Here is a 12,305-nt window from a genome sequence, read left to right as displayed (position 1 = left end):
TGAGTTGGCTTAGGACCTTAGGCAAGGTCCAATGGAATTTTAATAAGATGAAAATGAGTTTTGAAATAGCCAGAGAAAGAATTTGTCTCAAGGGTCATACACCCAAGAGAGGTGGGGATTAGAAGAAGCTCTCAAAGTCTATAGAGCAACCTCAAAAGCCCTCCTTTGCATGCTTCAAGTGAAAGGCATTGAAGGGAGTATCCCCAATAACTCTTCTCAAGAAGGAAAAGAAAGGCTCAATGTCCTTTTCTGTTGTGACTTGCAAAATGTGGGGTGAGGCGTGTAAGGTACAACATGAGAGCGACCAAATACAAAAGATCAAGAAGGCTCTCAAGGAGGACCAAAGTAGCCACCCGCATCAGCTACTTAAGGGAGACCTGGTCTTCTATAGGAGGCGATTCTTGCTCCCAAGCAGTGTGGAGATCATCCTGGATCTCAATACTACTACCACTCAACTCTTATGGGTAGACATTAAGGGGTTTATAAAACCCAAAAACGCATCAATGACAAGTTATATTGGCCAAAGATGAACAAGTGATGAAGTATATTTGGGAGTGCCTTATGTGCCAAGCAAATAAGTACGAAACAACCAAACCGTCAGGATACTTGCAACCCTTACCCATCTCTGATAGAGCACAATCTGTCATATGAATGGACTATAGAGGCCTTACCTCTTTCAAACCACAAAAAAATCATTTATGTTATCGTAGATAGGTTAACCAAATTTGCATGTTTCATGGCCTTACCTTGAAAATATTCCACCCAAACCATAGTCAATATTTTCTACTAGAACATCGGCGAGCTCTATGGAATGCCAAAATCCATAGTGTGTGACTGAGACTCCCTCTTCAGCCACTTCTGGGGAGAGGACTTCAACCTATTAGGAACCAAGATGAAATTTAGCACCACCTATCACCCACAACCTGATGGACAAACCAAGGTTGTAAACCAAACTTTAGAAACCTACCTTAGGTGCTTCACCTAAGAGAAACCCAAAACCTGGGCCGACTACCTCCCATAGGCCGAATGGTCATGCAACACCTCTTACCATTCCTCCATTAGGATGATCCCTTATGAAGTCTTATATGGACAAACCCCACCCAAAATCATGGCCTATGAAGGAGAAACTGCCAGGTCTATCGAGTTAGATAGGCAGTTGAAGCAAAGAGATGAAATTTTGCGGAAAATAAAAGAAAATTTGGCTAGGACACAAAATTGGATGAAGCTAGTATATGACAATAATAGGAAGGACTGGAAATTCCAACCGGGAGATCGGGTATGGTTAAAGAGAAGATCCAAGGGGCAAGCATCGATTGAGAAGAGCAACCATAAGCTCTCACCCCGTTACCATGGACCATATCAAGTGATGGAGCGAATTGGACCGGCAGCGTATAAACTCCGGCTACCACCCTCCACCCAAGTCCATCCCGTGTTCCACATGTCACGGTTGAAGGTACATCATGGAGACTTTCTTGAAGGAATGACAGAGGCACCAGAAGGGATTGACACCAAGAGGCCAATACGGGTTCTCAAAACCCCAAAATTGCAGATCGACGATCGAAAGGTTAAGAAGCACCTAGTTGAATGGAGTAATGAAGAAAACCTGACTTGGGAGTTCGACTACACCCTCCGGAATCGATATCCGGGCTTCTTGCCTAGCAGACTAGGCAATGTCCAAGGAGGAGGGGATGATACAAACCCCGTTGAACTCGGATCCAAATTGGCAATAATTGGTATGAGCCCTGAAGAACCTGGATCTGAAGTGGCATTGGACGGAGCGGAGCAAGAAGGAACCAGACCTCACTTGAAAGGACTCGTATCCAAGGCAACCTTGGAAGGACTAGCTGGCCCTAGTGGGGCCTGTTAAAATATGTTGTATATATATATATATATTTATATATTTAGATTATGACATATACACATATATATTGACATATATATGTCTATATGTCTATCTATATATATAAATATATATATTTATATTGTAATACCCGATAGGGGTATTTATGTCATTTCACATGTACACGCATATCCTAGATATGCTTCCTTTTCTTTTTCCTTATTCTTTTTCCTTTTTCTGTTTTTTATTTATTTCTTTTTATTGTTAAAGGGGGTCCCACATAGAGACGTTGGACCCCCCTCCAATGGTCATAAATATGACCGTTGGAGGGGCTCCAACGTCCCTATGGGAGCCCCTCCTTGGGTCCCTTGCTGTGTATAAATAAGGGCCATGGCCCCATGTATCTCTCAAGCTTCTTGTGAAGCATTTAGTGAATGAAATATATTTTTTTCTTCTTTGTGTGCTTGACCACCTTTTGTGGTTTATTGTGTGCCCTCTAGTGGCCTCTTGTGTATCGCGTGCTTCCGTGCTTGCTCTTGGAGTTCTTGCCTCTCTCGATTGGCACTTCATTACATGGTATCAGAGCCAAGTTGAAAAAGCTTCATCGGATCCTCTTTTGACAAGCAATATCCTTCTCTTTCTTGCCTTCATAGTCTTCTTCTACAAATGGCAAACAAGGATGCAAAAATCGATCTCTCATTCAAATTGGATGGGACCAATTATCGCATGTGGGCAGCCGCAATGGAGAACAATCTCAAAGGTAAGAAACTTTGGGGTTATGTATGTGGAACCGTTCCGGAACCACAATTGAAGTTGACTAAATTTGAAGGTGATGAGGAAAAAGCATTAAATGAAGAAGAAAAGGAGAAGGCTATCCTTGACTATTCTTCTAAAATAGAAGATTGGGAAAGTGAGCATGCTAAAATCTTAGCATGGTTCATGAACAATGTCGAATTGAAGATTTGTGCAAATCTTGCCAAATTCAAGAAGGCTAATGAAGCTTGGTCTTTTATGAAAGGCATGTACACTCAAAGGGACCTTGCTAGACACTTTTTTCTTCAAGAGAAGGTAAGGGCTACCAAGCAAGGTGATATGAGTATTAGGGACTACTATAGTGCCCTATCCTCTCTATGGGATGAACTTGTCCTTCTCGAACCTCAATGGGAAGGTAGTGCTATTGCCATGAGGCAAGAGCAAATGGAAAAAGAAAGGTTCTTTCAATTTATTCATGGGCTTCGCCCCGAATTTGAGCAACTTAGAGGATCCCTTCTTCATAGGACCTCTACTCCTCTAAGTGATATTTTAGCCGATTTATGTCAAGAAGAAACTCGTTTGGCTTTAAAACGAGATGTTGATGAAGTTCATGCCGTGTCTAGACCCGGCAACAATGTAAGAACATATAAACCACCACATTTTTGGAAGAATAATGGTGGTGGAGGAAGGAAAATCGTTTGTCATAATTGTAATGAACCGGGCCATATTCGTCCGGATTGCCCCAAGTTCAAGAAGAAGGTGGCTTCCGTTGGTGAAACTCCTCCAAACGCCAATGAAGATTCAAAGAAGGATGGAGACATAAAGGAGTCCATCGCTCATCTAACTGAAACTCTCCAACAATTCATAAAGATGAACTCTTCATCATCGTCTTCACCCTCCACGTCCGGCGCCGCCATCTCCTCTTTTCCAGGTATGACCTCTTGGATTCTTGACTCGGGTGCCTCATTTCATATGACCCCAAATGCATCACTTTTGTCAAAACCGAGTCTTAATAAATTTAAATCATACGTCTCCACTGCCGATGAAACATCCTTGGGTGTTGAAGGCATTGGAAATCTTGAGAAAATCTATGACCAAAATAAAGAATTTTTTGTTCCCAAAATCCGTATTATTCCAAAACTTAACCTAAATCTTTTTTCCGTGTCTCAAATTACCGATTTTGAGTGTAATGTCTCCTTTTCACCTACTCATTGCTATGTGCAGGATCTCCGGTCCGGGAAGCGGATTGGGCAAGGCCATAGAAGAGGGGATCTTTACTATATGGATTTTTTGTCTTTGTCATCCAAATCATTTTGTAATCATGTCCAAACTAAAGATATTGAGACTTGGCATAAGAGGCTTGGACATCCTAGTATTTCCAAGTTAAATCTCTTTCCATTTTTGGAAAAATTTTGTAATACAAATACATTTACATGTAATGATTGCATTCTTGGAAAGATTCACTCTCTTCCATATTCACATAGTAATTTTGTGTCAAAAAGACCTTTTAAACTTGTGCATTCCGATGTATGGGGGCCGGCACCCGTTATGTCCAAAGGAGGTTATTCTTACTATGTCTTTTTTATTGATGATTTTACTAGATATACTTGGGTTTACATTATTAAAAATAAATCCGATGTCTTCACTAATTTTAAGGAATTTCATGTTCTTATTCAAAACCAATTTCAAAACAATATAGCCATATTTAGATCGGACTCGGGAGGAGAGTACATGTCTAAAGATTTTCAAAATTACTTTAAAATAAATGAAATTGTGCACCAACGTTCTTGTCCTAAAACTCCGCAACAAAATGGTCTTGCGGAAAGGAAACATAGACATTTAATTGAAACCACAAGAACTCTTCTTGTGTCTAAAAAAGTTCCCAAAAACTTTTGGGCCGAAGCCCTTCTTACCGCAACATATCTTATAAATCGTATGCCTTCCTTCTCTTTAAAAAATATTTCACCTTTTGAAAAACTATTTCAAATTACTCCAGATTTTAATAGACTAAGAATCTTTGGATGCAAATGCTTTGTACTTAGTCAAGGACAAGATAAATTGTCTCCTAAAGCTCTTGAATGTGTATTCATTGGCTATGGTGAGAATCAAAAAGGCTATAGATGCTATGATATTCAAAATAATAAATTATATGTGTCAAGAAATGTGAACTTCATTGAAGAACAAAATGGTTTCGATATCCACACATCTAGGGAAGACATTGATTATTCTTTTCTATTTGACTTAGCTCCTAGACTTGAATCCCCTGAGGCAATTATTTGTGATACTACTTGTGATGGCATCTTACACTATAATGATATCTCACAACAAAATAATGGTTCCCAAAATGAAAGTCTAAATGATATAAATGTATATACCCGGCGGTTAGGAAATGAACATCAACCTGCTATTGACAGATACTCTCAAGACTTCTCCTTAGAAGAATCTATTGACAACAATCCACCTAGGAGATCTTCTCGTACTAGTAGGCCACCACAAAAATTTGTGTCTTATGAATCCTTTTCTCCGAATTATAGGTCTTGCCTTATGTTAATACATTCATACCATGAACCTTCGTCATTTAAGGAAGCTAAAGATCATCCACATTGGATTGAAGCTATGAAAATTGAGTTAGAGGCTCTTAATAAAGCCCAAACCTGGAGCATTATTCCTCAACCACTAGGAAAAAAAACAATTGGGTGTAGATGGGTGTATAAAGTCAAAACCAAATGTGACGGATCCCTAGAAAGATACAAAGCTCGCTTGGTTGCAAAAGGCTACGCCCAAGAATATGGGATTGATTATGAAGAAACCTTTGCTCCTGTAGCTAGGATGACTAGTGTACGAACCTTAATTGCTCTAGCTTCCATTAAGCAATGGCCGATATATCAACTTGATGTTAAAAACGCGTTCCTAAATGGAAATCTGTGTGAAGAAGTTCTTATGGATCCTCCGCCGAGTCTTGAAATTGGGAAAGAAAATATTCTAAAGTTGAACAAAGCTCTCTATGGTCTTAAACAAGCACCAAAAGCTTGGTATGATCTTTTTAGCAAAGTAGTGCTTGATAATGGCTTTTCTTCATGTTACACCGATACTGCTTTGTTTGTTAAATCCTCTAATAAATACATAACTATCTTATTGCTATATGTTGATGATATGATTATCACAGGTAATGATAAGAAAGGTATTGACCTTATTAAAAATATTCTTAAGAAAAATTTTGATATGTCTGACCTGGGTTTTCTAAGGTATTTCTTAGGTATTGAAGTTGCATACTCCCCCAAGGGGTATGTCCTATCTCAGATGAAGCTTGCCTCTGACATTATTGCTAGGTCTGGGTTGACAGATGACAAAAGGGTGGAGACTCCAGAAGTCATCAATGCCAAGATGAGAGCCAGTTATGGCACTCCTTTAGCAGATCCCACGCCTTACCGTCAACTGATTGGATCTCTAACATATTTATCTATCACCAGGCCCGACATTTCTCATGCAGTTCATAGTGCAAGCCAATTTCAGACTGCTCCCTCTACTATTCATATGGCAGCAGTAATGAGGATTATCAGATACTTGAAAAATTCCATAACTAAGGGAGTATTCTTATCCTCTTCTTCACCTCTTACTTTACTTGCGTATACTGACTCCGATTGGGGGGGTAACCCCGATGATCGTATTTCTACCACAGGTTATTGTGTGTTTCTTGGTGATTCACTTATCTCATGGAGGTGTAAGAAGCAACATAAAGTCTCTCTCTCGTCTACCGAAGCAGAATATCGTGCGATGGCCACTACCACAACTGAGATTGTATGGTTAAGACGCTTGCTTAAAGATATGGGTGTCTCCTTCTCAACTCCTTCAAAGTTGTGTTGCGACAACATGAGCTCTATCTATATTGCTAGCAATCACACCTTTCATGAACGAACAAAACACATTGAGATGGACTGTCATTATGTTCGTGATGAGTTCTTACGGGGCACCATTCAACTCCCATATGTTCCTACTGAATATCAGCTGGCGGATTTCTTCACCAAAGCCTTGCCATCGCCTCGCTTCTTCTTTCTCCTTAGCAAACTCTCGGTGATTTCCCCGTGTGTTTGAGGGGGGGTGTTAAAATATGTTGTATATATATATATATTTAGATTATGACATATACACATATATATTGACATATATATGTCTATATGTCTATCTATATATATATAAATATATATATTTATATTTTAATACCCGATAGGGGTATTTATGTCATTTCACATGTACACGCATATCCTAGATATGCTTCCTTTTCTTTTTCCTTTCTTATTCTTTTTCCTTTTTCTGTTTTTTATTTATTTCTTTTTATTGTTAAAGGGGGTCCCACATAGAGACGTTGGACCCCCCTCCAACGGTCATAAATATGACCGTTGGAGGGGCTCCAACGTCCCTATGGGAGCCCCTCCTTGGGTCCCTTGCTGTGTATAAATAAGGGGCATGGCCCCATGTATCTCTCAAGCTTCTTATGAAGCATTTAGTGAATGAAATATATTTTTTTCTTCTTTGTGTGCTTGACCACCTTTTGTGGTTTATTGTGTGCCCTCTAGTGGCCTCTTGTGTATGTGCGTGCTTCCATGCTTGCTCTTGGAGTTCTTGCCTCTCTCGATTGGCACTTCATTACAGGGCCCACCTAGAAGTCGACCTCCCCTTGGGGGCCTTGGGGGCCTTGGTGGTCGTGTGAGAGAAGTAAAGAAAGGCTGGAATTAGTCTTTTTAATTCTAGCTAAGTCAAATAGGTGGTACCTAATCGTGGAGGAGGGCTTACCTAGTTTTAGGTTTTGGCAAAGTAGTCTTCTTATTTTAGAGTCTCTTTTATTATGAGTTTTTAACTTGTATAGAGGTGTAAATACTCCTTCTACAATCAATATAAACACCCCTTGTAATGTGTTAGATATCATGTGAATGAACTTGAAATTGCCTCTCTCTAAAAATTCTCTCTCTCTCTAAAAATTCTCTCTCTCTCTCTTTCTCCCCTAGGCCCTCTCTCACGTCTCCTCTCTGCATTATGTACTTACATCAGACCTTGGACCCTTGGCAGTCTAGCCAAGTGTGGATGGTGGACTCAAGTACGAAGGTGGTTGAACCCTTGCTGCACCTACCTGCACCCAAATGACTCCTCTGACCTGCAGACTTGTAGTGGATCCTTCCTAGAGTGACTACTAAGTCCACCCATTTGACCTAAACCAATTCCAAGAAACCCAACATATTCTGCTTGTTGTGAACTGCAAAATCTGACCCGAATTTCTTAAGTCATATCTCCCCAACCCAACCTGATATAGGACTGAGATTTTAACCATAGGTGCTCCCACGTGTCCCCAACCAACCCTCCAAAAATCATTTTTTTATCCTAGCCCAGTTGATAGATCTGATTTTTCTACTAAACCCTGCCGAACCCAAAACACAGCCCAGACCTAGTCTGAACCCAGTTTTCTGCGACCTGATCCTGAGCTCATAAATCTTGAACACAGTGGATTTTGGCCCTGAAAATTTTTTGGGACCTACTTCCACGTGTCCTAAGGCTATCCCTAAATTTTCAGCATTTTATCTACTGTAAATTAGGCATACTGAGTTTTTTTTTCAAAACCTGTCAGAACCCAAACAAAACCTAACCCTGTTTTTAACCTAGTCAGCCTACCTAAGCCTATGCTTGAACCTAGACCTGCCTTGTGGGCCCAGGCACGTAACACAACTTGCATCATATGGTAAGTGTTATGGATAGTTGGATACCTCCTCCCATAGAGACTGTGACAACTATGCTGCTTTTTGTTACAATCATGGTTGACCTCAACATGCAATCATCCTGGACATTTCTTATTTGGATTCATAGGGCCTCTAACTACCATAAGGGTGATGCAGATAATTTTTTGCCCATATACTTAGTGAGGTAAGTATGTTATCATAACTGCTGATATCAAGATTGATGTGTTCTAGACTTTCTAGATCCTGGTGTTTTCAAGTACCTTTATCATACGTCATTTTACATTTAGCCTCATTTTAAGGTTCACAAATCCTGTTCTCATGCTACTTTCCGTCTCTTTTTATACGTATGACGGATTTGGTGCATGAGATGATATTTTTCGGAGGTGAAGCCATATGGAAATTCTTAAAACAAACCTTGAGTTGCTTCAAAAGATATTCAAGCCTATTCTAGTACCATCTAGGGGTGGCCATCAGGCCCAAATAGGGCCCAACTTAGACCCAGGCCCAACATGAACCTTGCCCGACTATTATCAGGTTTGGGCTGGGCTGGGCTACACGGTTCATGTCAGATCAGACCAGGCCCATTCATTTTTTGAATGGATTGGGCTTGGTTAAAGGCCTAATTAGTAGTTGGGCTAGACCGACTACTATTGGGCCAGGTCTGCAATATGCAGCCCAGACCCAACTCACATTGGGCTGGTCGGCCCTAGTGCAATCAATTGCTCTCTATCAATATTTCAGAAGTGTGGTGTCATTGTTATGCTTCTTGATCATGGGTATTCTCTTTTTAGTTTTTGTGAATGTTGTATCGTACAGTACCTTATGATACATATCATTACTATGGGCAAAAGTGATACGATACACAGTCGTATCGCGATACAAATATGTATTGTATCTGTATCGTGTGTATCGTACGATACAACCCTGTATCGTGTTGTATCATACGATACACCTTAGACACACTTTAAAAAGTGTTGGAACTTGTTTTTTTTTTATTTTTTGGGGTCTAAAGACCTCTTGAAGGCCAACTTCTTCATTTGTGTAGAGGCCATTAAAGGGATATTAACGTACCCTAGGAGTCGTGAGAGCGATTTGGGGGCTGATCCATGCTCAAGGGAGAGAGATTTTGTGGTTTGCTAAGTAATAAGAGTGCATTTCTACCATTTTCACTCAAGGAAGTGGGTTAAGGTAAAAAGTCTCTATTCTTTGCTTCTTATTGAGTTTTTTTAGGGAAGATGACATGAGATGATCCGACATGGCAATGGGGCACTCATGTAATGAGTGAAAACTGATTGAAAATTGAGTGCAACTATTGCCATAATATTTTTTCAGGTGGTATCTCTTGGTTGAAACATCATTTAGCTGTGACACATCTCAATGTTGTAGCATGCATGTCAAAAAATTTGCCGGATGCCATGAAATGACAATGCTATCAAATACTCATTGGTCTGAGAGAAAAAAGACAATAAAAAGAGATAAGTGAGGCAGAAATGGGCTATGCACAACTCTGGAAGGATGTGTATGATGAAGATGAGCTCCCTACTTCTGATTCTACAACCCTTAGCATAACATCAATAATAGAAAGTTTTGCAGCAAAGGAAAAAGGTGTGGCAGGTGCTAGTAGTAGCGTCACAAGCACAAAAAGAAGATGAGGAAGAAAAAGAAGAGGAGGGAGTTCTTCGAGAGGAGGTATAGCTGGAGACTCTATTAGGAGCTTTTTTCCTCCTAGGGCTGCCCTTGGGGTATAACCTGACATTCGTACTACTATGACTCCTTAATATTTAGTTAAGCAGGCAAATGTCATAGTTGGGAGATAATTCTATGATGCCAACATTCCTTTAAATGCGGTAAATTCTTTTCATTTTCATGTCATAACAGATGTCATAACCAGTATCAGACCTGAATATAAAATGTGTCCATATCATGCTTTGAGAGAAAAAAATTTAGATACTAATGTGAATAAAGTGAAGTTATATTATGATGAGATGAGATAGTCATGGAGAAAAACTGAGTGTAGCATCATGACAGGTGGGTGGACAGATAGAAAGTCAATGACCTTGATAAATTTTCTTATCTATTGCCCCAACGGAACTATGTTTTTGAAGTCAAGTAATATGTCTGATACGCCCAAGACAACAAATATATTACTTAGAGTATTTGATCAAGTTGTGGAAGAGATTCCACCTCAAAATATTGTTCAATTTATTACTAATAATGCAACAAATTATAGGGCAGCAGGTAAAAAATTGTCAAAAAATTATGGGTCATTCTTTTGGACCCCATGTGCTGTGTATTGCATAGATCTCATGTTTGAAGACATTGACAACATGACTGAGATAAAGCACACAGTTGAATGCTGCCAAGAAATTACTAAATTTATTTACAATCATGCATGGATTTTGAGCCTAATGAAAAAGTACACTAATGGTGCTGAGTTGATTCGTATTGCGGTCATTAGATTTACTCAAAATTTTTTCATAGGGCAAAGTCTAGTAAAGAATAGAACTACACTAAAAAAATGTTTTCATCAGATGAGTGGAGTGCATATCCCCATGCATAAAAAAGAAAGTCAATAGAAATTATAGATATTGTATTTAGAAATGAATTCTGAGATTCATGTGTGAAGTTGTTGAGAATAACTATACCTTTAGTGATGGTGCTTTGATTGGTTGACAGTGAAGACAGACCAATTATGGGTTATCTCTATGAGGCAATGGATAAGACAAAAGAGGTCATTGAAGATAATTTGAATAGGAAAAAAAATGTACATGCCTATATGAAACATCGTTGATAAGAGGTGGACTGTCCAACTTCATCAACCTCTTCATGCTGCAACATATTATTTAAATCCTGCTTTTAGATACTCTTCTAGTTTTAAAATAGACGGGGAATTCATCAAGGGATTTTTGGATTGCATCGAAAAGTTGATTCCTGAATATGGCATTCAAGATCAAATTCATAAAGAAATGAAAATTTATAATAATTCATTGATGATATGGGGAGACATGCAACAGTGCAAAATCGGGCCACGATGCATTCAGCTATTTCAATTTTAATTTTATATTTTTATTTAGTTATATTTTGTATGATTGCATCTGTTATTGTCTTATTGATTTCTCATTTTCTTATTTTTGTTTAGACATATGGTGGAGCAGGTTTGGAAGTGATGTTCTAAATTTGAGAGCTTTTGTCCTTTGCATTTTTAACCAAGCGTGTAGTGCAAGTGGATGGGAGAGAAATTGGAGCGCCTTTGAGCAAGTGTTCATAAACTTTGTTATTTTGTTTTTGTTTATATAATATGAAAGTACGAGTCTTGTGGCATGTTCTTAATTGCAAGATATTTAATATTTTGCATTGTTATTGTGAGATAGTTGATGATTGATGATGTCTTGTGCAACTCACAGTGACATAAAGGCTTCATATGTGATTTTATGGTTGTATGTTTTGTGATTCATCATTGCTTCATGTGTTATGATTTTTTTTTTAGAATTTTTGCTAACTTTTTCTATTTTTCATGATTTTTTGATTTTTTTAAAAAAAGTTATTAAAAAGTTATGATTTTCTACGGTACAATACGATACATATCTTATTTTGGGCCCGACTGTTATGGGTAACGATCCGATACTTACAACCTTGCTTTTTGTACTTCATTAAAGGGGTTTATTCATTATTATTACTCTATCTAGATAGGAATTTCTGTAGATAGAATTTCTTTATTATCTGCACAAGGCATGTACACCATAAAAAATATCTACTTGCATGGCTGATGCCGCCTTTTCAATGGTCTCTGCAAATAATTATACACTTAAGGTTGATCCTTGATATAACCTGATTCCAATTTGTATTAGAAACGTAGAGTTCTAAGACTAGTTTCAACCTTAATATACATGTCAGGATAATCTCAATATAATCTTTTAAGATGTCTTTACAAGTTTTGACTCTTTATGGATTGTTTGAACCCTAAATCAAGAATTATGTGCACCATT

Source organism: Nuphar pumila, chromosome 10, assembly GCF_984573655.1.
Source record: "Nuphar pumila chromosome 10, dmNupPumi1.hap1.1, whole genome shotgun sequence".
Lineage (NCBI taxonomy): Eukaryota > Viridiplantae > Streptophyta > Magnoliopsida > Nymphaeales > Nymphaeaceae > Nuphar > Nuphar pumila.
The sequence above is the reverse complement of the archived record's forward strand: the minus strand, read 5'-3'. Positions refer to the sequence as shown.